The 27581-nt window shown below is 38.2% G+C and overlaps 1 pseudogene across 1 annotated transcript; it reads right to left on the bottom strand.

The window, feature by feature from the left end:
- Nucleotides 1-13909: 13909 nt before the first annotated feature.
- LOC105513006 lies at nt 13910-25936 on the bottom strand (annotated as a pseudogene). The gene is made up of 2 exons (XR_001001936.1): nt 25855-25936; nt 13910-15311 (listed from the first exon to the last, which is right to left on the bottom strand). The product of XR_001001936.1 is annotated as a keratin, type I cytoskeletal 18 pseudogene (transcript).
- Between the last annotated feature and the right edge of the window lie 1645 nt (nt 25937-27581).

Consider the following 27581-nt stretch of genomic DNA (forward strand, 5'->3'; position numbering starts at 1 on the left):
AAGAAAGAAAGAAAGAAAGAAAGAAAGAAAGAAAGAAAGAAAGAAAGAAAGAAAGAAAGAAAGAAAGAAAGAAAGAAAGAAAAGAAAGAAAGAAATCACTATCTTCTATTACGAAAATATCCTCCCCTGGACAAAGTAACACACACATGCATACAGGAAGAGCATAATCTAAGAATAATGAATATTTCTCCAAATAAATTCATTTAACTTTATATTTTAAAAGACTAATTACAGTTCCCTCGTTTTTCTAAATCATAGCCGACTTTAGCCAGTGTGAGGACTGGCATTGGAGAGTGGAAATAGGATCAAACAGCTTAGGATCCAATCCTAACTCCACCACTTACTTGCTGCATGACTTGTGGCAAAATACCTAACCCTTTACACTTCAGTTTTCTCCTCTGTAAAATCTGAGAAAGAGCAACAATCGCATAGGATTGGTGTGAGGTTTAAATGAAGTATTTGTGTAACGCATCTAGCCGGTACCTGAACCATAATAAATGTCCAATAAATGTTTATTCACTTCTCTCCAAGTCTACTCAGTTTCTTCCTCATCTTCATCTTTCAAGTACTGATTTCAAGTGCAGTAAATAAATAAGTGCTCAATAAGTGTTTGCTGAGCATTTACTTAACTTGGTTCACTGACTGTTTAAAATACTAATAAATTGGGTGTTTCATTATTCTTACTAGCAATAATTAATCAGACTTAGCTGGACATGGTGGCTCACGCCTGTAATCCCAGCACTTTGGGAGGCTGAAGCGGGTGGATCAGTTGAGGCCAGGAGTTCGAGACCAGCCTGGCCAACATGGCGAAACCCAGTCTTTACTAAAAATACAAAAATTAAGCCGGTCATGGTGGAACACACCTATAGTCCCAACTACTCAGGAGGCTGAGGTAGGAGAATTGCTTGAACCAGGGAAGCAGAGGTTCAGTGAGCCAAGATGGCGCCACTGCACTTCAGTCTGGTCAACAGAGCAAGACTGTCTCAAATAATAATAATAATAAACCAGATTTATTTTTCTTCCCTAAATTCCTTATGTGAAATATGCCTTTTTCAACTTTGTATTTCTCTAAACATAGGAAGCAGTCATAAACATTTGGCAAATTGAGTTAGTTACTAAGTTTCCTTTGCACAAGATTGACAAGTCTGTCAATCAAAAATTTTAAAATGATGTATTTTCCTCATTGTACTTGAATCCTCCATTTTTATTTATACAATTGAGGGCGCTAACCCTCTGAATCATTCACCTTTCCACAATTTTTCTCTTCCAGAGTCTTTGAGGGCTGCCATGTAGATGAATCCTATCATCTTGATTGGACCCCAAATTGCTCCCCATGGGTCTCTTAACTACAGTATATGTAGCTGCTTCCGAAGATGGCACAATTAAGAAGATGACTATTCTAATTGAGGAGATACTGAATAAAACTGTGATTCTTTACTTTTTGGGAGTTTTTTCTGTTTTTTGCTTGTTTGTTTGTTTGTTTTTGCTTCTGGACATTTGCTTTTCTTTCAATAAACCGCTGTTCCTCTGGAATACAAAGGAAAGGATTGTAATGGTAAGTGGAATAACCTCCCATCTATTTCCTCATCTACATTCCTAAACTGCAGTGCAATTGGTTGATATCTAATTGGCTTGTAAGTAATACTGCTAGTTACATTATGTTATGCTATTTCAGTTCATGTTATGGTCCTCTCTATCATTACTGAGTTTAGAAAGTTGTTTTGGCTGCCCATTTCTTAGAGCATGCAAATCATAAATCTATGGCTTGAAAAGATTCATTTCATCACGGCCATCCTTTGCTTTATACAGGTGTTTTTTCCCTGGCTCCTATATGGTCTGAGAAAATGAAACTGCTCATCATGTATTGAGTGAAAAGGAAATAATCAGCTTGAAACAAAATTGACTCAATTTGTAATTTTTTCTTTACCATAATTTTACATCATTTTGCAAGTTAAACTTTGCCTTATAATCTTTTATAGCCTTTGTAATAATATTAATGAATCATAATATGCTAGCAAGTTATAGTAAAATAACTAATGAGTTATGATGAAAACAAGCAGAAATTTGCACTACTCTTTCCCAGTTCTCCTTTTTAAAGACAATCATTCCCTCTTTTAACTACTTCTCTTAACATTTATCTCTGATAATTTGCTTAGGCCACAATGTCTTTATCACTTTTGACTTTCTGATATCTGCCACTTCTCCCCAATTCAATATAATTAAAACAAAAAAGAATTAAATCAAAAATCAGTGTTCACATTACTATGTACTATGGCATCAGGTAATTACTGTGATTACATTTCCTTCCTTGTACAATTGCCTTTTTTTGTTATTTGAGTAGCTTTTTGGAAACAAATTCATAACTTTTCCAACTGCTCCTCTGAAGCCACCGTACATTTAAAACTAGTACTTTTTTATTCAAATGTCCAAACACAGCTGGTACACTAGCAATTCTCTTTTCACTCTGACCCCCTTTTCTTCTGGAAATTTTCTTCCTAGAAACACCAGTTTTCCTTCTTACCTCTAAACTGGTGCTTCTTTAAGCCTGCTATCTAGACAGCATCTGAGATTTTCTTTTCTTAACCTCATGAAATGTACATATTTTCCCAAAGATCCATGTTTTCCTTTTCTTCATTTATTTCTTGGTTCTGTTGAAGCCTAACTTCTGGTAGTTTGCTGAAAAAAAGAAAAGAAATGAACAATGGAAGAGGCATCTGGAAATGATTCATTTCTTATTCAAAATCTTGATGGATGGTTTGATTGGGCAGAAAATGATGAGTTGAAAATTACGTTTATATCAAGAAGTTGAAGTCTTACTATTTCTGGGGGCCAGCCATTCCCAATACTTTATCATTTATGGTCATTTTATTTCCATCTATTGTGTTGAGCACCTTGAATTTCAAACCTCATGTTCTCCAGGATAGAAAACATATTTTTTTAAATTAACCTATTCATCCACCTTATGTTCTTCACTCTCTTTTTCTAGAACATTTATTGGTAGGATGTTGGACTTTTTTGATTGATTTTATATATCTAAATATCTGTATATATATTTTTTCTTGTTTTTCCATCCTTGATCTTTTTATCCTACTTTTGAAGATATTTTCACATTTTTATAATTTAGTTTTTAACTTTCTGGTTATATTTTAGCTTTTTTTATGGATACCTTACTATCCCCCCTTTTTTTTTTAATCTGAGGATATTGCTTTAAAAACTTTATTTTATTCTTCTGGAGTTTTTGTGTGGTTATTTGGTGGTAGTGGTGGTTGGTTGGTTGGTTGGCTAGTTGATTGGTTAATTTTTAGTGTTTCTTTCCGTTCTCAGCATGATCTCTGTTTCTTTCAAGTTAATTTTTTTCTATTTCTCCATCTTGTAGACTTCCATCAAAAACTGGATTATTACTCTGATTTCTGTTTATACTTAAGAATAATTTACTAAAATATGATTAAGTGTGACTGCATACTCTATGCCACTAGACAGGATTGTTCATTGGTGAGCAATGTTCTTGAATTCTGAGGTTTCCCCTTCTAGGTTATTCAGAGGATAGGTCCCAGTCCACCCAGCCAAGGGGAAAGTGGAGAACACTGACTTTGCTGGGCTCTGACATAGTTAATATATTTCTAATCATTCCTGATTTTCAGAGCGATACTTCCACTCTACCCTTACTTGGACTGATAATCCCAAGTTCTGAGTCCCTTAGAAATTCTGAGGTGCACATCAGCTCACTTTTTGTTACTTTCATCACTATGAGATCTTAGACCTTAAGATCTTCCTCCGTGCTCAGGAGTCCACCAAGAGCCATTTTCCAAAACATATTAAACTCCCTCACCCACTTCTAACTGCTTTCCTTTTATCTTTGCCCTTTTTAGTCTATTTTATCCTCTTTCTATCGCTTTCAGAGATGGGCCAGAGCAATAGGAAAGCATGGTCACACCATCTTTTCTAACCTACACCTGTAGTTTTGATCTTTAAAATTTTCTAATTTTTTTTCTAACTTCCTCACTGACAAATAACAAAACTGAGAATATATGTTGTTTTCATTTGGTTTTAAATTGAATAATGTCTAACATAGCAGTTATTCACAAGCGTTTATTTGCAGATAGTGAGCATAATGAAAGTATTGTATAATTATTTGACAATTACAGTATAGGTTATTGACTGGCCAATCAACAAATTAGAGCTAAAATGTAGCATCGGGGATGAATTTACCTTGTCTGTATGAAGAAACCTCCTCTTCGTTATATAGAATAATAAAAGATTTTTGAGTGTTTTTAGTCAGTTTTTTAGCTTCATAAAGGTAAATCTTCTTAGTCCTTAAAAGCTATATTAAAATAATTTAAATAAACATCCTCTTATGATAGGAGGCTGCTTTGAGCTTTCTGGCTGAAAGACCCTGTATAGGCCAGCACTGGTCATCACCAGATCATACAATACTAATATAAGGTCCCCCTATGGAACCCACATCCTGCTTTTGGTCAGCATAGGCTATGTTCATTGAGGTTCAGAGAACTGAAGTGTCCATGCTGAGATCTCCTCCCAGATGTTTTTATTCTCTGACCACAGACTTTTTTAAAAAACTAATATGGAGTGTTCTTAGTTGTGTGATTAAGCAGGATAAGCAACAACACTGACAAGTTGCCTTGATAAATTTCAGAAGCCAAATAATACTGTTGACTCTTGGGAATGAATTCACTGAAGGATGATACACTATTCTTAAGGAGTAGTCACTGGAGATTTCCCCAGTACTCCACAGACTTTGAACAAAAACTCTGGAAAAAATTAAAAGGAAGGGCAAAGGCAAAATAATGAAAAGAAATGTACAACTAGATTTTTGCTTGTTTTATTAACACCTTTATTGAGATATAATTCACACAAAATAAAATTCATCCTGTGAAAGTGTACAGTTCATGGCTTTTTAGAATACCCCTAGTGGTACAGCCATCATCACTCTTGATTTAAGGACATTTTCCTCAAAAAAGAAAATGTCCGGCCAAGCATGGTGGCTAATGCCTTTAATCCCAGCACTTTGGGAGGCTGAGGCAGGTAGATCACCCGAGGTCAGGAGTTCAAGGCCAGCCCGGCCAACATGGTGAAACCCTGTCTCTACTAAAAATACAAAAATTATCCAGGAGTGGTGGCAGGCACCTGTTGCCCCAGCTACTCAGGAGGCTGAGGCAGGAGGGTCACTTGAACCTGGGAGGTGGAGATTGCAGTGAGCTGAGATGGCGCCACTCTACTACAGCCTCAGTAACAGAACGAGACTCCATCTCAAAAAAAAAAAAAAAAAGGTCCTCTCAAAAAAGAAATCCCACAGTTATTAGCAGTTGTTTCCCTTTTTTCCTTCCCCCGGCCTCTGGCAACCACTAATCTACCTATGTCTCTGTGGATTTTGCTGATTCTGGGTCTCTCCTATAAATGAAACCGCATAATATCTGGTCTCTTGTGACTTGTTTCTTTCATTTAGGAGAATGTTCTCATCATGGATAAAGCATAGCACCAGGGAAATACTTTATCTTGTCTATATGAAGAAATCTCCTCTTCATTCTATAAGATAATAGAAGTTTTTTTACGAGGAAGTGCTTTTAGTCAATTTACTAAGCATATCCATGTTGTAATATATATCACAAATTCACTCATTTCTGTTGTCAAATAATATTTCACTGTGTGGCTCTACCACTTTTGTTCACTAATCAGTTGAAGGACATTTGGATTGAGTTAATTTTTGAGGTATCAGAAATAAGCTTTTATGAACACTTATGTCCAGGTTTTTGTGTGGAGATAAATTTCCATTTCTCTGGGGTTTATTCCTTGGAGTAAAAAGGCAGTTCATGAGGTTTAAACTGTTGAGAAAATTCCAAACTCTTTTCCAAAATGGCTGCACTACATCAGTAGTGTATGAGGGCTTCAACTTCTCATATTCTCACCAACACTTTTTATTGTTTATATGGTTTATGTTGTTGCTTTTGTTTTTGTTTTAGCTATTCTAGTGGATGTGAGACAACAGCTCATGATTTTTATTTGCATTTTCCTAATTAATAGTGATGTTGAGCATCTTTTCATAGGCTTATTGGCCATTCATGTATCTCCTTTGAGAAAAGCTGTATAAATATTTTGATACGCAAGGTTTATTTCTGAACTCTCAATTATATTTTGTTGATCTCTATTTCTATCCTTATAGTCTTGTTTACTGTAGCTTTGTAATAAGTTTTGAAATTGGGAAGTGTGAGTCCTCCAAGTTTTTTCATCTTTTTCAAAATTGATTTCACTCTTTTGGATCCCTTATATTTTCATATAAATCTTAAGATCCACTTTTCAAATTCTGCAAAAACAAAAATGGCAGCTGAGATTCCACTGAATTTGTGGATCAGTTTGGGTAGTATTGCTATCTTAACAATATTAAGTATTGCAATCCATGAACATGAGATATCTTTCCATTTATTCAAGTCTTCTTTTATTTCTTCCAACATTTTGAGCTTTCAGTGTACAGGCCTTGCACTTCTGTTGAATTTATTTCTAAGTTATTTTTGTTACACATAATGTCATTTTAAATGAAATTGTTTTACTTTCAGATTGTTCATTGCTAATATATAAAAATATAATTGATTTTTTATCATGATCTTTTAGCCTGCAACCTTACTGAACTTGTTTATTACTTCTTTTTTTTTTTGGCATAGATTCCTTAGGATTTTCTACATAAAATCATATAATCTATCAAAAAGGTAGTTTTACTTCTTTGCTTAAAATTTGGTGGCTTTTAATTTTTTTTCTTGCCTACTTGCTCTGGCTAAGATCTCTAGCACAATGTTGAAGTGAAGTGGTGAGGGTAGACATCTTTGTCTTGATCTTACAGGAAAAGTGTACTGCAATTTGCCAGTAAGTATGATATTAGCTGTGGGTTTTTCTGAGATGCCTTTTATCAGGTTGAGGAAGCTTCTTACTATTGCTAGTTGGTTGTTTTTATTATGAAAGGGTGTTTGATATTTTCAAGTGCTTTTCCTGTATCTATTGAGATAATTACATGGCATTTGTTCTCTATTCTACTAATATGATGTATTACACTGATTGTTTTTCAGATGCTAAACCAGCTTTGCATTCCTGGGATAAACCCTACTTGGTCATGGTGCATAATCTTTTTAATATGGTGCTGAGTACCAGTTTGATTTTAGTTGTAATCAAATATCCTGCACAGTATTTGAAATGTGATGACTTCATGTAAAATATTAAGTATAACAATAATAATAATATGTATGTCTGGCTCTTTGCTGGGTATTTTTACATGCATTGGCTTACTTGTTCCTCATGCCAGTCCAGTTAGTTAGATTCTAATAACATCCTAATTTTACACACTACAAACCTGAGTCTCAGCAAAGTTATGTATCATGCCCAAGGTCATAGAACTAGTGAGTGGAGGTGCTGGTATTCTAAACCAAGAAGTCTGGCTCCATGACTTGAGCTCTTAACCACTACTTTCTGAGAGTGTCTGTTCAGATGTGGATACTCTTGCCTAAAGTAAGAACTATAGTTTCTCTTTATATTTTTACTTCCCATCTGTCTGTTGTGCCTGGCCAATAGTACAAGGTTTTGACCACTAAAGATGAATAAGTAGTGCTGACTCACAGCATTGTTTTTCGGACAGAGATAGAGATAGGTTCATTAAATTTAGATTCAGGTGGGCACATATGTGCCATGATCCATAGGAATAAGTACCTGGGAAATGACTGAAAATAGGTCCCCTATACAAACTGGATTTAACTAGAAAATGTACAATTTCTTTTCACTAAATTGAAGAATTATGATTTCCAACTCACTGTCTCTAATGTTTATATGGTTATTTGTTCCAGATATTTAGAAAAATTTCCCTAAGCTTATCTCACCAGATCTGTTTTTAATCTCTCAGGTAATGGGTATATCAAGGGTGAGGAGGTTGCAGAGGAACAAAATCTTAACAAGAATATGCACAAAGGAAATAATAATTGGAGTAGTAAAGCATTCTTTTTTTCTTTTCCAAAATCCTCTTTAATTTGACTATATTATTTTACAATTCAAAGGGGGAGAAATATTAAATATTAATAAATAAGTCCGTTTTGGAGGAAAAAAACTGAGATTATAACTTTACATTCTAATATATTTTGAGTTATTTTTTCCATCCTTTGTATTTTCTAATTATTATTTTACAATGCCCTTTAAATTTTCTATATTTAATAATTTCTTAGGATTTTTTTCCAGAAATTTCAGCTGCCAAAATGAAGAATGCTTTGAAGAGATCTATGCCAAAAAATAGTGTTCTACAGAAAACTATCATTCAAATTAAATATGAGCTAAAATGAATTAAAACTCTTTATTTTTTCTTGATAAACTCTCAATTCTTACCAGTAGCTCTTAGATCATGTCTCAGAGTATTTAAGAAATCAGAATCCAGTCCCCAGAAGCACCTCAGACTCCTAATCTCAAATCCAGGGCCTAACCTTTTAAGTAACAGTTCATCAATTATACACATATGAATAAAATTTCAGAGGACCTCTTCTCTTTATCACTAAGAAAAGTTGAAAGAAAAGAACCCAGTTCAACCATCCCTGCCCTAAATTCCTGTGCTTCCATGCTCTGCTTTCTCACAAGGCAACCCTGTGAGAAGTGGCAGCTCTGTGCTTTCCCCCACTGCCCGTCTGTAGCACTGCATGGCTTTGCATTGCTTAAGGATAAACAGGTTGGAGTTGCATATGGTTAGCATTTTTTCTTTGAGCTGGTGCAGGGAGAGGTTGTTTAGCATCTGCAGGTCTCACATGGTGTCACGGGCAGTAAAGGAATGGCTGAAGTAGCTGCAGACAGCATGGAGTCTACGTTCCTCTCTTTGCCTAAGAAATCATGGATAATTAAATTAACATGGATTGAATGCAAAGTATGAGACCAGAGGCATTAGAATACAAACCCCTATCTCAACATGGGATCACCATATTTACCTGTCTTCTATGAGGCGATAAAAAACCAGAGGAGAAAAAGTAATAAAAACAAAACAGTAATAAAAACTTATATTTACATAATTTCTTTCTGTCCCAGGATTCCAAAGCATTTAATGAAAATCGGATAGGAAAATCTGTCACATGACACGTGACTTATAACTGCCAGAAGAGCTCATTAGTGATTACAGGGTGGCCAAAGGAACTGGAGACAAAAATGCTCATTAGGAAAGTTGGTGTTTAAAAAGAAGGGGAGTCCTGTTTTAGGTTTTCTGACTCACTCTGTTACCTTTATGACTGTAAGTCAGAGTGATCAATTTCAAACCTACTCCCACTGTAATTCGAGAGTGGTGAGAAGCATTAAAAGGGCACAGATTTGCCAAATTGCATCAACCTGGAAGGATAAAATCCATGCTTACTTAGGAAATTGTCAAACGCACACTTTATTTCTTTTTAGTCTTTCTTCATTGGCACTTCTCAATGCAAGTTAAAGGACAAGGTCTTCATCATGTGCATCCAGTGTTATTAGGTTTCCTAGGCATATTTCCCACACACAAACTGAAATTCATACTGTGGTTATGAAATCAGGCCAGTTTTCTTATGACTTTGAAAGATGTGTAAGGAACAGATGCTAGCTCCAGCTGTTTTTACCAGTGATCTGCAGGCTGAGGTGGTCCTAAGGAGGTTGTACTCTTTCTGAAAATCATTAAATTGTGTTCTACTAGCACTCACATATTGAGAATTTCCACATTAAGTTAGATTCAAGAAATACATTCTGCTAGAAGCCAACAGGAGTTTTAAAAAGATTAGATAGTCATACAAAGGTCCCTACCACAGAACATGAGGCCATCTGTTGCATATCTGATACCTTTCAACTCAACAAAATCCCTTGTATGTGTCAGGCAGATGCCAATTATTATACTAATAGTAAGACTACTTATAGTAAGAATAATGAGTGCACACTCTGTGTGTACTCTGTAATCTTTTTAAAAGTATACCTCATTTAAGCCTCAGCAACACAGTGAGGTAGGTACATCTTTTAATTCCATTTAAGGATAGCAAAACCAAAGTTCTAAATGTTTTGGGAATGGTTATGTGGATAGCAGATAACCAAAGTTATCTGCTAATGTCACATAGCCATTTATAAAATGTCATTTATTCTAAAATGAAGTCACAGGAAACCATTCTATAGTCTTACTTTTCTCTTGGATTCTTATCTCCAGCTCATAAGTCCAAGAAACAAGAGAAGGTCAAGGCTCTATTCTGAGTTTCATTGAAAAACAAGTACAGAGGAGAATCTCAGGAAGGCAGACATGAGACAACAAATAGAAAATCAGCCCTATATCCTAACTACTGGTATCAATTCAATATTTTTTCTCAATTCATCTAACAAATGCTATGTTTCCTTGTTATAGTAGGGACCACAACATAACTGTTTTAATGGCATTTACATTATAAAAAGGAAGCACGGAGCTATGTCTATCAAAAGCTTTTTATGTCCTACTTGTTATGACTTCATGAAACAAAATATAATAGATGCTGTTATCTGTATGTGAATTTCCATAAGCCACGTATTCATTCTGTGCACTCTGAGCCTCAGTTTCTCCTCTAAAATCCTTCCAGCCCAAAATTCAATGATTCTATAATTCTAAGTCACAGCAGATTTTGAAAGTTTGCTTTCTTTTATATTCATTATAATTTTTTGCGTCTTCCAGAATGTGAGATAGATTACATTAACAAGATTTCTCAAATAGTTTTATACATATTGGACATTCATTATAGCAACCTTGACTCCAGCAAACCTTCATGAATCAACCTGTTATAAAATACAGCGGTCCAGTAAGGCGGATAAATACTATCATCTGCTACAGCTTCCCAAAACATTCTCCATAAATGGTGTTTTAATGCAACGGGATTAGAAAACACTGCCATCCTCCTTAAGGTTAAACTTTTAACAATTATGTAGATAAGAAATAAAAGCCTCTGCATAGAATTGTATTCATATAACTTATGAAGCAGAAGTAAAAAGTCACAGAGAATAAAACATTTTCATAACAGCAAAGAATCATAGCTAATATTTCTCAAGCATTTGCTCTGTCCAACATTTTATAGGCATTACTTCATTTAAAGTAAATATGTTCATAATAATCAAGAATCATGGCTAAGATTTCTTAAGCATTACCTTATTTAATATTCACAATAACCATATGAGGTAATGAAGTCAATAATTAATATTCTACTCAACATGTTGTTATTTAGGGTCATCATGCTTTATTTAAGTTGTGATTCTCAAATTTTCCCCCATCAATAGCAAAGATTGCTATTTTCCCATCCAACGTCTAGTCTCTTTTCTTTTACTGCCTTCCAAATGTTCAAAACCCCACAAAGGCCCTAAAGGCCCAACCCTCCCTTATCCAAACCAAAGGCAACACATTGACCTCATTCCTACCGAACGACTTAGAATATTTAATGTCAGTATAGTATCTTTTGGAACTTGCTTACAACTTGCTTATCAGATTATTGATTCTCCTGTAATGTTCAAATGATTTATGTTTTTGATAAAACAACAACTGAAGCTCCTTACAAATAAAAACAGCTTGCTTGTGTGTGTATGCGTTTGTGTGTGCTTTTACATGTTCTCCACAGACTGGAAACTCCTCTATACACTAACTTTCTTGTTGATTATTGGACTACACATTTATCCTATCTTTTGATTATCAAATGCTAGTGTAGGACAGTGGTTATCTTTAAAATTGTGGTATAAATACGTCGGTATAGCAGCCCAATAATGTAGTTCCCTCTCACTACTTAGCATAGTTCTAGCTACAGAGGCGATAATAAATATTTGAATGCAAAATATAATTGACTTTAATTATATCATCTCAATTTCTATATCCAGTTGATCTCCTGTTACTTTTTAAATGCAAATTCTAAGCCACTCATCTCATCTTTTTAAAAATGCTTGTCTAAACTTCTTTGTGCCCTAATTTTCTTATCCATAAACTGGTAGTTTTGATTGTGAACCAAAATAATAGTAGTGAAGAAAAATGAAATATTAATCATAAAGTATATACAATAATGCTTGGCACATAGCTTATACCCAATAATTATTTATAATTATTATTTTCCTCTGGCCTCTCTCATTTGGTTTAAAATGGCATGCTCATCTTTGCTCATTAAAATTAAGAGGATGAGGGCCAGGCTTGGTGGCTCACGCCTGTAATCCCAGCACTTTGGGAGGCCAAAGCGGATAGATCACTTGAGGCCAGAAGTTTGAGATCAGCCTGGTCAACATGGCAAAATCCCCTCTCTCCTAAATATACAAAAATTAGCCAGGCATGGTGGTGCACACCTGTGGTCCCAGTTACTCAGGAGGCTGAGGTGGGAGGTTCACTTGAGCCTGGGAGGTGGAGGTTGCAATGAGTCAAGATTGCACCTCTGCACTCCAGCCTGGGCAACAGTGTGAGACTCTGTCTTAAAAAATAAAAATAAAAAGGAAATAAAATAAAACTAAGAGGTTGATATGATACACTGAAACTATACATAGCCTTGATTATCATGTTATTCTTATCTCTTAAAAATAAGTAAATTGCACACTATTTTAATAACCCACAATTTGTATCATCATTATCTAGCAGACATCAGAAAGTAATTAAACATGGTGACAGATTTTAAAGCAACACAATTCCTTCATGTACCGTGTTTAATGAATTTGATGAAACTGAGTTCCTACTACACTTCAGACATTGAAGATACAATCATGACTAAGACCAATTCTTGCCAGAGAAGATGTTTAAGGGGGATGGACACGGCACAGAAAGCATTCAGAATGGGTTTTCCCACGACACAGTTGTACCTCGTTTTCCTTTCCATACCACTCGGTTCCTCTGGGTGTCAATGACACCTTCCTCTTTTCCAGAGTGGTACTTTTGAAAGGTGGGGTCTTCACACTCAGTTTGGATGGGACTCAGTGAAATCTGGGATATGAGAGATGATCCTAAAAGGAAAGCAACCCTCTACAGACGGGCAACATTCACGTGCTGAACCACTGGCAGGGGAACAGGCAACAAACAGTGCTCACCAGGCTTGCACCCGCTTCCTTGTCACTTCCGCGCCAGATGCTGATGACAATTCTACCCATACGACTGGGCAAGATGAGCCTCTATTCCTGACCTCCTCTAAGATCATGTCCCATCAGCATCAGACTTTTCCCGCCAGCCCGGAAGCATCTTGTGGGTACGGGAAAGGTAGTAGGGGAGACTCCTCTGCCTCTTTCTCTATGACCTTTCTGATCTGTTGTTTTGTCCTGAACTTGAGAGAGGCAGCAGGCGGCCAAATATGCCTGGGCAGGTAGGGGTGTTTCCCCAGTGACACCCCACCTTCGAGCTGAAGACAGTTTAAAGCCTGAAAGCCAAGCTACAAGTTAAATCTTCCAACCAAATTGAGAACTTGTCTTCCCATTTGGTGCACTTTCCTCTGATTGAGCCCCACCCTTTACATATACCTACCCTTTCCTAATTGGTTTTCTACACTGATGTGCCCACCTTTGAGTGGTATCTTCGCTTTAACCTTTTTACATACTCACAAGCCAGTCAGCATACACTCCCCATTCTGAGTCCATAAGAGGTCCTGGACCCAGCCACAGGGGGGACTTTCCCACCTTCAGGTAAGGGAACCACCCCCACATTCTCTCCACTGAAAGCTGTTTCCTTGCTCAATAAAATTCTTCTCTGCCCTCCTCACCCTTCAAAGTCCAGCATATCCTCATTCTTCTTGGGTGTGGTACAAGAGCTCAGGACCACTGAACGCAGGTACAAGCTATAACACAGGCAAGCTGGGGCACACCAGCATGGCTGAGTGGGGCCCAAGCTAGGCATTGCCAGCCAGAGGTCCCCGGCTTGCAATCTGACTGGGAAGAAAAACCCTAAATCCAACTCTTTTTTTTTTTTTTTTGAACTCTGAACTTTTTATTGGCCTTCTGCTCCCCAAAGGGTACCCTGCTTCTGCTGGCTTAATGCCTCAGAACTTTGGTGTCGTTGGTCTCAGACACCACTTTGCCATCCACTATCCGGCGGGTGGTGGTCTTTTGGATGGTTTGCATGGAGTTGCTGCTGCCCAAGGCATCACCAAGATTGAATTCCTCGCCATCTTCCAGCAGGCGGCGGTAGGTGGCAATCTCAGCTTCCAGCTTGACCTTGATGTTCAGCAGGGCCTCATACTCCTGGGCCTGTCGCTGTCCCTCTGCCCGGGTCTGTGCCAGCTCTGACTCCAGGTGCAGCAGGATCCCATTGAGCTGCTCCATCTGTAGGGCGTAGCGGGCCTCCACCTCCCTTAGGCTGTTCTCCAAGCTGGCCTTCAGATTTCTCATGGAGTCCAGGTCGATCTCCAAGGACTGGACTGTACGTCTCAGCTCTGTGAGCGTCGTCTCAGCAGCTCCAACCTCGGCGGACTGTGTGGTGACCACTGTGGTGCTCTCCTCAATCTGCTGAGACCAGTACTTGTCTAACTCCTCTCGGTTCTTCCGAGCCAGCTCGTCATATTGGGCCCGGATGTCTGCCATGATCTTGGCGAGGTCCTGAGATTTGGGGGCATCTACCTCCACGGTCAACCCAGAGCTGGCAATCTGGGCTTGTAGGCCTTTTACTTCCTCTTCGTGGTTCTTCTTCACGAAGAGCAGCTCCTCCTTGAGAGCCTGGATCTCTGTCTCCAGCTGCAGTCGAGTGACATTGGTGTCATCAATGACCTTGCGGAGCCCATGGATGTCATTCTCCACAGACTGGCGCATGGCCAGCTCTGTCTCATACTTGACTCTAAAGTCATCAGCAGCAAGAGGGGCATTGTCAATCTGCCGAACGATGCGGGCATTGTCCACAGTATTTGCGAAGATCTGAGCCCTCAGGTCCTCGATGGTCTTGAAGTAATGGCTCCAGTCTCTGACCTGGGGTCCCTTCTTCTCCAAGTGCTCCCGGATTTTGCTCTCCAGCCTCCGGTTCTCGGTCTCCAGGCTCCTCACTCTGTCCAGGTAAGAGGCCAGGCGGTCATTCAGGCTTTGCATGGTCTCCTTCTCGTTCTGGATGCCTCCCATTCCTGCCAGACCCCCGGCCATCCCTGAGGCCAGGCCCCCGGACCCCATGCCGCCCCGGAAGTTGGTGGAGCGGGACACGGAGATGCGGGAACCAGAGTCCCCGGCGCCTGCATAGACACTGGCCGCGCTGCTGACCGGCCGGGCGCCGTAGCTGGGCGCCTGGACAGAGCCCAGGGACCGGTAGTTGGTAGAGAAGGTGGAGCGAGTGGTGAAGCTCATGCTGTATGGGAGGAAGGCGAGACGACAGGACTCAGGCTTTGCCGACCCCAACTCTTATAAATAATGCAACTCTTTTAAATAATGCAAAGTAAAACACACAAACGTACTAGAACCTATACTATAGCTTAAAATGTACATAAGGGTCAAAAACATATTGATAATTGTGATATCAAAATAAAAAGCACATTAAAGGAAAGATGACCTCACGTGTTTTTGAACTGTAGAAATAGATGCAATCATTGATAAACTTTTTGCAAACTAGAAAAAATGCTTATAACAAACACGACATTAAAGTTTTACTATCTTTAATACAGGAAATGTCCTTACAAATTAATTAGAAAGAAAGAACTCATACTCTAAAAAATAAGTGAGTAAAGAACATGAAGAATCAATAAACATACATACATACAAACACACATATATAAAGACAGATCAGGAAAATTCGTAAGTGCATTTTTTTTCAGATATTACAATAAATGCTAGAAAAATCAATGAATTTTTACATAGCAAATCAACTTTAAAATTGGTAATATTTGGAGATGATAAAAATAGTAATGCAGAAACCATCAGCACCATTAGTGAGACTAAATTTGTACAATTACACTGGATGGAATTTTGTAAAAACATATCTATATTTGTAATCTTAAAATTGTGTACAAGCTATATCCCAGTAATACCTCTTCTACAAATTTACTCTGAGGAAATTATAGATGTGCCAAAGATTTAATTTTCAAGGTTGTTTATCATAAGCTTGTTTAAAATACCCAAAAACATGGAAATAATCTCAAACCTAACAACAGGAAATTAGTTGGATAAATTGTATATATCTATATAAGAAAAAATTATAAAACCATTGCAAATGAGGCTGAAAAAGAATAGGAAGATAGAAATATATTCATGTTATATTGTGGGCATCGGTTACAAAACAGTTTGTACAGCATGATTTATTATTGTAGTATTTGTGAATAAAAAGATGCATGAATACAAAGAAAACTATACACCACCATAGTATTTATTTCTGGTGGCTGACACTGCAGTGATTCTTATTTTCTGTTTACTCCTTATCTACTTGTATAAATCTTCTACAATGAGCTCCAATTGTTGCCATAAAAGATTGTTATTTTAAAATGTTAAAGTTAATGGCAAATAATTAGGTAATCAAGTAGTCAAGTAATAAATTTTGATGCAACAGGAGAAAGTTGGCTTGAAAAATTTAAGAGTGGGATATTCGGAGCATATAAATCCTAATGTGGCAATGTGGGAAGCAATTATGTAGTGGAAAGAATGAAATCAAATAAAACAAGTGTACGGAAGAAGACAAGCTGAGATTCGACACTGATACAGAGGGGAAAAAAGGCATCTGAGAAAGGTATCTGACCATTAGATAAGGTAAGCAGGTAAAGAAGCAAGCTTCTAGAGGGTTTGAGTATTCTAACTGAACATCCTATCACTCAAAATAATGATGTGTTTTCATTTGATGCAAATGTGATAATGACCAAATTACTCTAAAATGCAAACATCTTAAAGGGCTGCTAGTAGAGCTCTGGAAGCAGTTAATTGATCTCCAGCGTGACTGGGATTTTCAGGCTGGTGTTAAGTTTAACAATCGTGAAAGGTGTTTTGGAGTTCAAATGCAAAATAAGTCCCTCCCTTGGAGGGAATTCTGTGAATTAGTTGGAGACACAGACATTTACAGCTCACAGGTTTCCTCATTTGCTGGAGGGTATCGTTATCTTTATAGTTCTATATATAAAATAGGCAAATGTCCCAGGTCATGTCTTCTCTCATAAAAAATTGGGTATGTGCTGGGGGTGAGAGGAAGCCCAGAAAAGTCTGAGAATGGACAGGAATACAGAATACATAAATGAACACAAAAGCACGTCAGTTTAGATAACTAATGGATTCCCATCCCCAAATATAAAGGAATTTTCCTCTTAGGCGAAAAATTATTATTTCTGATAACTACTCATGAACACACCTATGATTCCCCTATGCTCCAGGAAAACCACTACAGAGAGATTTCCATCACACTGTTATGCATATTTCCTACCACATAAATGCATACATTACTAAAATCAGTGAGAAGATACCAACTGGACAGTAGGTTTTGTGGTTAATGAAACCAACTGATCTTGAGAGGCAGGTAAATACTACTGAGCTCATTTTTCTTATGAGCAAAATTGAGATAACAATACCTGAGTTGCAGGGTTGTTTAGAAGATAGAAGTAAATAATATACATAAATGCTTAGTCCGTAATAAACAGTGCTGTCATGAAGACATTGATTTTTTTTTTTCCTTAGGACAAAGTTGAGCAGGGCTTGTTGTAAATGCATAAGACAAGAAACATATGTAACTTGTGCTGAGATATATCATTATAGTAGAAACGTTTTAGTTGACAAGTTTTTACCTGAAATGTCATAGACATTCAGGAGCAAAAGTTGAATGCTTATATTTACAACAAAGTTTGAAATTAGTTCCAAATTTATCTATTTATTGGGTGTGGGCAGTATTTTAACAATTATTTGATTATTTGAGCTGCATTTGTATTTTCAATTGTAAATACATTTGCACCATTTCTAGAAAATGGTATATAATTTAGCACAGTAAATGTGAGCAAGCATGCTTATATTAATGTCAAATGACTGGTGAGATTGTTTTCCTGCTCACCATAACTAAAAAAAATCTGTAGATCTTGATCCTAAACTAGTATTAGAAGTAATAGCAAAACCACGATTACTATTTCACCAACCTACTAAAAAATATGAAAATTATTAAGACAAGGTAAATTAATCTGTCTGAAAATTTTTCTTCTCTTCCTTTCCTTTCCCTTCCTTCCCTTTTTTTTTCCTACCCCTTCCTTTCTATTTATTTCTCTTTTCTTTTCTTTTTCTTACTTCAGAGTAGGCTAAGTTTAGCCCTATTTATATAAGATATTTTAGAGAAAAGCTTTCCAGATATATTAATTTTCTAAGTAAATATCTTATGCAAGCTTATTTTAGCTTGTCCTTATTGAAGGAAACTTTCTGAGTGATTGATTACATCCTACAACATTACAGTATGGTGTCATAAATGACAATGATATCGTCAATCAGTCAGCAGTATGTTAATTTTAGTTTAACAAAATTTGAATCAGATGCTTTAGATCTAGAAAAAGATTTCAATCTCCCCATTCCCCAAGCGTCCAAACCCTGCCACTACCACCACGTTTTGGAGTGGACAAGTTGTTTGGCTGAGGACGTAAAGTCAGTTGATAAGAGAACCTGACTTAGAACCCCGGCATTTAACTCCAAGGTGGAAGGTGAAGTATAGGCATTTCTGAGAAAGGATCAGAAATACGTTTTAATAATAAACTTTTAAACACAACATTTCAAAACATGCCATACTCATGATGCTTCTTAACCGGATTGTTTTACTTGTGATTTCAAAAGTTGTGAGTAGAACGGAGTTTTGGAGTAAGACGACGGGCGTTTGTTTGAATCTCTGCTCCACCACTTAATCTGACCACAACCCCTCAGCATGAACTTCCCCATCTATAAAACGTGGATAACAACTACCCCACAGGCGTGGTAAGAGAATAATATAAGAGAAATCATGAAAGTAAAATCAATTTGTGAAATACAATAAAAGTAAAAATGAAAGAGAGTAGTATTATCATTTTTACTCAGCTTGCAAAAATCCTGGCCCCTGTATTATGAATAAACTTGATTTCCAGTTCTCTGGCCTATTCCAGCAATATAGCTCTTACGTTTAAAATATTGAGGATTTTTCCAGTGGGATTTTTGCTATGCGATAAGAAAATATAAGTAATTATCTAAAACAAAGCCATCTAATTATATCAGGGGGTTCTGATAACAGCATAAACCATGGAAGTGGAACTTAAGTGCTTTATTATCAGAATTATAAAACGTAAATAGAGCCTATTATTGTATTATTACAAATTCTTTATTTTTATAATACAGAGTGCTTCCCAAATTATTGTTTTTATACTCAATATATTCCTGTTAATTTTTCATATCGATATTAAAATTATTTCATAATATAATGCCATTTTGCTAAAGGATTTTTTGGTAAATATACTACAGTAAATAGTATAAAAAACATGACAGAGTTGAGGTCTCTGCTATAGTCATTAATTCTCCCATGTTATACACCAATTAGGCATGTATCATATCTGTAAAAATATACGTAGGGCCACGTGCACATAATTCACACTCATACCTAATGATACCTTCGTAAACTATTTTCCCACCATTGAAGCACACATATGTTTAACTTTGAAATGCATTGCCAGAAGAATGCGTTTGAAAAAAATCTCACTGCTGATGAAGTCTCATCAATTGCTGCTTTTTTTCTACTGTATACTTTATGAATTGCCTCATCATAATTAACTCCAACCACTGGAATTAATTACTCCAGATGATTTGGAAATTGGTCTTCTCAGTTCCTCAGAAATTCATTGAGATCATCCCACAAAGCAGACGAAGGAGGGTGAATAAAGCAAAAACTGTCTTTGAAAAAACAAACGTGTTTTAGGATTGCGTTTTGTTTATTAAAGAAGGAGAAGTGAGGTCAGAGAATGACTTTAAATACATTTTATTCTTTTCTAGTTTCATAGAATAGTGGCCATTCAGAGCTGAAAGGGATGACAGTGCATAGCTCTTTCAACCCCTTCATTTCATTCACATAGAGAGACTCTAACAGCTTGAGTAACTCAGTCGAGGTCACACATACAGCTAAGGCCAAAACCAGGAAGAAACCAGGCTCCCTGCCTCCATAGCACAGTGTTCTTCATACTTGACCCGACTGTGTGGATGTCACGGGCTCATGATCCCAAACTTATGTCAGGATTCTGTTCAGCCAAGAAATAAGACAGAAGGCTAATGGGTCTTGTAAGACTTATAAAACAAAAATCAGACAAAAATAATACATGGACACTAAAAGGTTGGTAATTGTGAGTATTCATTGACAATGAGTCCTGTGCTCAGGAAAGCCCTGGTATCCTTATCTGAGGAAGTCTTAGATTTGGGTGAACCCATCCCAACTTCGTCTCAGTTGTTTTCAGATTCACCATCACAATCTTTCCTCTCTAAATCTGTTGTGGTTAGCGAATATAAATCTGTTATATTTGGTAGAAACCAATTCTGCATCAGAGGACTTTAAGGAAGAATTGGAAAATAGTTGATAAAAATTTGTAGTTTTTTTAGTTGTCAGAGTAAAATTTATGTTTTAAAGACGTATACTTTTTAGAAACCAAAAGGTTAGTGTTCACAGTAAATCAAAAGGTTAGTGTTAACCTGAGAGTTGCTAAATTCTCTCTCAGAAAGAATCTATGTAACCTAACCAGAGCAGAAATCTGAAAAGCAGGAATCGGAGACAACGAATGACCTAGAGTATGTCATATCTTCCTAAAAAGCCAAAATTGGTATTAATGGGGAAAATATAAATAAATGAAAAGCAATAAAAGCAAGCTTAATTATTATCTTCCCATATCTTCCTTGGGGGCTTCCTGATATGACAAAGTAAAGGATAATGCAATAAACTAGTTGAGTCTTCCCAGAAGCAGATGCCAAGACAGAGCTAGAAGTGCAAGACATTAACTGGGGAGAGTGACTTGAAAGAGAAAGGAGAAAAGATAAAAGAGCAGTTAGGTGTCAGATGGAGGCCTGACACCTTGCAAAGGTGTGAGGGAAGGAAGAAAGATCAGGGAGGAGAGCCTCAGACCATGGTGTAGCCCTGGGAAAGCCTCAGCTAGCCCGACGAGCAGCTCCAGCACAAGAAGGGCCCAGAGAGGGGCATCTCACCATCCAGAAATAAATTGCAAGCCCATCTACTGCTGCTTTGCTCTGTCATTGGCAGGAGGCTGCCTTGCAAGTGCTTGACATCTGCTCAAAAGCTGAGGCAGATCCCAAAGTCAGCACAACCAGGGGCTGTTGGCCATGTGCACTCCTTGTAGCAGGTTCGCCCTTGGAGGCATCTCTAAGTGGTGCACCACCATGGCTACCACTTGCAGGCATTGATTCTTTTCCAGTGTGATTGCATGAGCTGAAATTTATGACAGTCAATCAGATCATTTCATCTGTGTCACCAAATCTGGGTTAGATGCCTACTCTGTCTAAATCACTTTTGCAAATAGTTTCATAAAGACAGTATTTTATTTTAAATGTCTACATCTTATCAAGTAAAAAACATATTATAAGCACTTTTGAGACCTTCTTAGGTGTGAACTATTTACTCTTACATGTGCTCCATACTTTCAATGTCATTTAAGGTACAAAATAAAAGTAACTTTATGTTTTAGAAAACAACTAATTCTAAAAATTTTCCTTTAAATTCTGGAAATTGAAATATTATCTCCCCTGAGTATCCATAAGATATTTACTCAACCTTGATTCTTCTCATTGATTTTGTCTCCCCACAGAAAAGCAACTTCATTTTTTGTCCTGCTGATTTGTTTTAATCAAATTGCTCAGTGTTACAAAACACAAAATAAAGGAAGATGAGTTTTGCTTGTTTATTCCAGATGTGCTCTGGAGCAGTTTTGATTTCTGCTTCCTCTTCCAAGACTTGTGCCTCTGCGTGTCACATTCATTGGTGCTGGACTCTCGGTTCCCTCACTGGACAACACCCACAGGCCAACATGTGGAGCTGGACTGATTCCCAGGCTCCTGTCTCCTAGGCACTACAGAGTATTGGGTCTTCACAGCAAACTAACCCAGAACCAAATTATTTCCTCCTTGTCAAAAATAAAAATGCATGTTATTGCCCACAGTTTTAAGCTGTAGATGTCATATTTTCATCTAATAGTGAAGAATGGTATACTTCTAAATTTCATGTTCAGCCCTAACCCCTCCCCTGAACTCCAAAATTATGTGTTCAACTACCTGCTCAACATTTCCACCTGATGGATGATGATATGGTTTGGCTCTGTGTCCCCATCAAAACCTCATCTTGAATTGTAATCCCCATGTGTAGAGGGAGGGACCCGGTGGGAGGTGATTGGATAATGGGTGTGGTTCCTCCATGCTGTTCTCTTGCTGGTGAGGGAGTTTTCATGAGATTTGATTATTTAAAAGGGGCAATTTCCCCTGTGCTCACTCTCTCTCTCTCTCTCTCTCTCTCCTGTTGCCATGTAAGATGTGCTTTGCTTCCCCTTCACTTTCCACCATGATTATAAGTTTCCTGAGGCCTCCCCAGTCATGTGGAACTGTAAGTCAATTAAACCTCTTTTGCTTATAAGTTATCCAGTCTCAGGTAGTTCTTTATAGCAGTGTTAGAACAGACTAACACAGATGATCAATGGGAAAAGGCATCTCAAATTTAGCATACACAAAACAGAACTCATGATTTCCCCTCCCACATGTGCTCTTCCTTCAGTCCTTCTCCACCAAGTAAATGGTAATGCCCCCGATTGCTCTGGTTAAAAACCTTGGACACACACTTGACTCCTCTTTTTCCCACCTTTGTATCCAATCCTTGAATGGGTCATCTTACTTCTCCCTAAAGCATTTCTAACCACTTCCACTGTTACCTCCCTCATCCAGACCACCATCATCTCTCACCTGGAGCATTTCAGTAGCGTCTGAACTGGCTTCCTTGTGGCTTCTTTTGCTTCATCAGCCCATTTTCCATTTAGTTGTCAGAATGGTTCTTTTTAAGCCTAAGATATTTCATCTCAGTTCCTTGATCAAAATTCTCCAAAGACTAGTCTTCCTATTCAGGATGAAATCTGAAGTCTTTGCCACAGACTCCGCGGGCTTGCCACTATCTGGCTGCATCTCAGACCACCGCCCCTTTCCTGCACTCTTCTCTGGCCTTTGAACTTTCTTGCTCTTCTTTGAGTAAGTCGAACAACCTTTTCTCATCTCAGGGTCTCTGGGATTACTGTTCATTCTGCCTAGGGGAAAAAAAACTTCATCCTACCATTCTCAGCTCTAGGACAGCTTCTGGAGGAGAAGCAAGGTGCACAAGGAGAGTTAGGGTGAAGCTCAGAACCAGGAGTGACCTGGCAATGCGGAGACAGCATAGAAAGTGCACTAGGGGCTTCAGTCAATTTTCCCTAAGCCTCAGAGCACAGGGGAGCTCCAGCTGGCATTAGGGTTACCTGAAAAACTGCTGAACAAACCTCCTACTCTCTGCCCTACAAAGAAAATATTCATTGGTGGCTATCATATGCCAGGTGCTTTACCTGTATTATTCCCATAAATGCCCACAACAACACTATGGAACATATGTGATTATCATCATCATCATTACACATATAACAGATGTGAGGTTCCACATCATGGTCAGGCCACGTCTATTGAGACAGAACAATGATCCAGTGACAGGTTAAGCCGACTCCAAAGCTGATGCTCCTTTCTCTGTATCATGCAGGCTCCCCACGAAATAAGGTGCATGCTTCATGTGTATCAGACCATTTGTCAGTCTCAGAATAATCCCTACAACTTCCCACCTTCCTGCAGCCCGTAATCCATCAGAATAACCTCTCACACTTCCAATCTTTTTTTTTTTACTAATAATTCTGACTTGTCATCCCAAAATTAGCTCAGATGATCAGCTGGCTGTCCTCCACTGTCTTCCTTTCCACGTCAAGTAAGAATCGTATATTCTCCTCCAACACAAATGGCATGTGGACATGGTTTGTTTCTCTATTTTGGTATTTTCAAACCTTCACTGCTGTTAGCCAAGTATAACTTCACTCTATCAACGCTAAGTTCCTTGAGGTCAGAGTCATATTTTTATTATACTTTTATCCCTCAACACATAGGACAATGCTTTATCATGCTAGATGCTCAATAGTACTGTTGCAGTTGAATAGAACTGAATGGAAATAAATACTACAAAGTCTCAATTTGCTAGTCATTGGCAATAACAGATAACTTTCATTGAACACTTACTAGGCGCCAGGGGCTTGCTAATCCCTTATATTATATACCTCGATTTATTCCTGACAATAACTTATGTCCTGACTAATGTTATTACCTACATTTAACATAGAATAATTTTGAACGACAGAGAGGTTAATTAACTTTACTAGTGGCCTTGGGAAGCTAGAAAATGGCAAACCCAGGATTTGAACCTGGGCAGTCTGAATGAGAGCCCATGACTGAACCATAACACTAACCAAAATTGAATTTTGTGACCTCAGTAACTACTCTAACAATTGCCTCATTTTTTCCTGTCCCACCTACAGCTGTGCCACGTTGTGGCATATTGTCTATGCACTTAACTGTTTTAAGCTGTGTTTCAGGGCATGGTCCAGGGGCCAGAGAGATTCATTTGTCAGGAGGTGGCTATCAGCTGAAGAGTGACTGGTTAGATGTGTTGAGTTCAAAACAAGTTCTAGGATTTGGAATTCCTGTTGAGGTATTCATTGTGACAAAATAATATCATTGTCAACTAGAAATCAGACTAGCCGGACTTGTTCATTCTAAAAATAAACAATCCTCCATTTTTTAATTCCTAAGAGGTATGGAGACACAGGAGACCAGTTAACGTTTTGTAATGATCATGGAGTAATCATCAGGCCTGACAAAAATGATGGACACAGCTATTAAGCCACGGACATGGGACCAACAGCAGGGTGCATGCTGGCCACCCAGCCTTCAAATCACCTGCTGAACAACACATTTCGCTGCTGCCTGAGACAGTGGGGCCTCTAAATGAGCTCTTAAAAACTCCAAATTACAAGGAATGTTAAAATCTTAAAGACTTTCGAAGATAATTGCTAAAAGGTTAATTAAAACTTGAGACTGCTTTGACCATTTAAAACTAGTTTTTTTCATTTGAACTTCTGTTTTTCCTTATGTCTGGACAAACATCTTTTTTAAAAATAATCATCAAATTCTGAAAGCTGTAGGAGATGGACAGTTGCTTAATTTGTGAGTGAAAATTAATTCCTTCATCTCAGATATTACAAGGTGGATTTCAGTACTGATTCTAGAACATCTTGTGCAATTTCTAATAACATCATCTCACATTTTTCAACTCAGTGACAATGTTGAGCATTTATCATTAACAAAGGAACTAAGTTCCCTCTAATTAGCGGGAATGGGATTTACAGACAGTAGTGGACACACACACACACACTCTCTCTCTCTCTCTCACACACACACACACATACTTAATGGAGAAATGGGAGGAGGGATGCCAATGATTTGTTTGTCATTTGAGAAGGAGCAAAGGGGAGTATTGGCATTGTTTAATTTGAGTCAAGTAGCAGAAAGTCTGAATATCAGCGCAGCTCATTTGATTTTATTACTAAGTACACTTGGAAATTTTTGGAACTGTCTCTTTTTGCCAGTGCCTGCTGCCCTGCTTTTGGTCATTAGATTATTTGATTTGACACTCACCACACTAAAAGGTTGTTCCTTCTGCTCTGACGATCAGGGTTGGTATGAGGAACAGAGGAAGAAAAATTGCACAGCTGGTCGTACAGTGAACCCAAAAATATACAGAAATGTACCAGAGGGAATAGTCATCAACACGAAGTGAACAAGCACCCAGACTATTGATCACATGCTGCTCGCAGAACACCAGGCACTTCTGCCAACTCCTTTCGACTCATACACTGAATGACAGACAGCATGTTGTACCTTGCATCATCAGTTTTGATGAATAATGCACTGATAAGCACTGCAGCCAGTATTCCGGGGGAGCTGAGAAGCCAGATGTCATCTGGACCTCCAATAGTTTGAACCCTGAGTCTCTGACAAACGCTGATAAAAATATGACATGAGCACCGCAGAGTGGGCAAAGCCACTGCAAGACTGGTGAATTTTATGGCATTCTGGCAAGTGAATGGGAATCAGCTTTGTCACAAGCAGAAGTAAAGAGACTATGCTTGCATATCATCCATTACTAAGTTACTGAGTGGTAATCGTGTCTAGGTGAACTTCAATCTGAGATTTGTTGGGGAGGTTCACACACGTACACACAAATAAAGAGCTTTTGAGGGAAAATCATTTTTAAAGGGCTCAAATTCACACGGCTCCAACTGGGGTTCGTGACAAACAGATGGTATGAGCTCCCTCCTCGATGGAATTCAGAGGATGGTTATGACAGATTTGAGCATCACCTTAGTGGGAGGGTGCATGAGATCTGATTGGCGCCCCCGTGCACTTCACGCTTGAAGCATTTCAGCAGGAGCGCTGCACAGATCATGTTTTAATTCTATCATTACAGGTAAATGTTCAAAAGGATCAATTAGACACAAGGTTTCCTTCACTCGGTAACTGCAGACCTACCCCACGTTGTTTTATGAGTGAAACCTGGAGTTGGAGCAACAATTGTCTTTGCTCTATTTAATTCTTCATCTAGACATTCTGACCCTAAATTCAACAACGGTCTCTGGTTCCATCCTCAATTGCAATTGCCTCTCCTTCCCACCTCCCTCCAAGCCCTCATTCCCCTCTGCCATCTCAGTTTCCCCACTGTTGGATCTCTCTCTACCCCTTGATCTCATGGTCACACTCTTATCTGGTGGCCTTGCCTCTTCCACAGTATTCTCAGCCTCTCTAACCCAAACTGTCAGTATCTAGCACTGAGACTGGGCAAATCAGAGACTTAAGCTACAAACATTGGAGAGCCCAAGCCACTCCTTTGAAGCTGTCTCACTTGGGGCAAAACGAATCCTGACATACATTCACCTGGCTTAGAGGTTGCCCTTTTTCACACATTCTAACCCACTGCATTTGATTGGATCATTTGGGCAGACTGAGAACCAGAGAGAATCCTGTATTGCCATTGCCTGGAATGTATAGACCAAAACATGTTGGCTTTGGGTGGCCTTTATAGACACCCTTATTAAAACAGTCACTTCAAATTAGCCAGACGTGGTAGTGCATGCCTGTAGTCCCAACTACTTGGGAGGCTGAGGTAGAAGGATCACTTGAGCCTGGGAGGTGGAGGTTGCAATGAGCAGAGATTGTGCTACTACACTCCAGCCTGGGTGACAGAGCCAGACCCTGTCTCAAAACAAACAAACACACACACACACACACACGTACACACACACACACGAACCAGTCACTTTGGTATCAGTTCTAAGAGCATTATAATAGGCAACACTTAGATGATGTCAAAATAGTTTCAAATTCCCTAAAATAGCTTATGAAATAAAATATAAATAATTTTGTACAAATAGACAGCAAGCAGTCTATAAATGACAAAACACATATAAAATATCATTTTATGATGGAGTTTATTTCAACATAGCAAGACACTGACCCTGCAGGAAGCCCACAGTCTCACCTGCACCTCACTCCCTGGCCTGTGCACTCCGAGTGGAGGCAGACACGCTACACTGATTTTTTTGTTTGCT

This window comes from Colobus angolensis, unplaced genomic scaffold, assembly GCF_000951035.1.
Source record: "Colobus angolensis palliatus isolate OR3802 unplaced genomic scaffold, Cang.pa_1.0 Scaffold220, whole genome shotgun sequence".
Classification (NCBI taxonomy): domain Eukaryota; kingdom Metazoa; phylum Chordata; class Mammalia; order Primates; family Cercopithecidae; genus Colobus; species Colobus angolensis.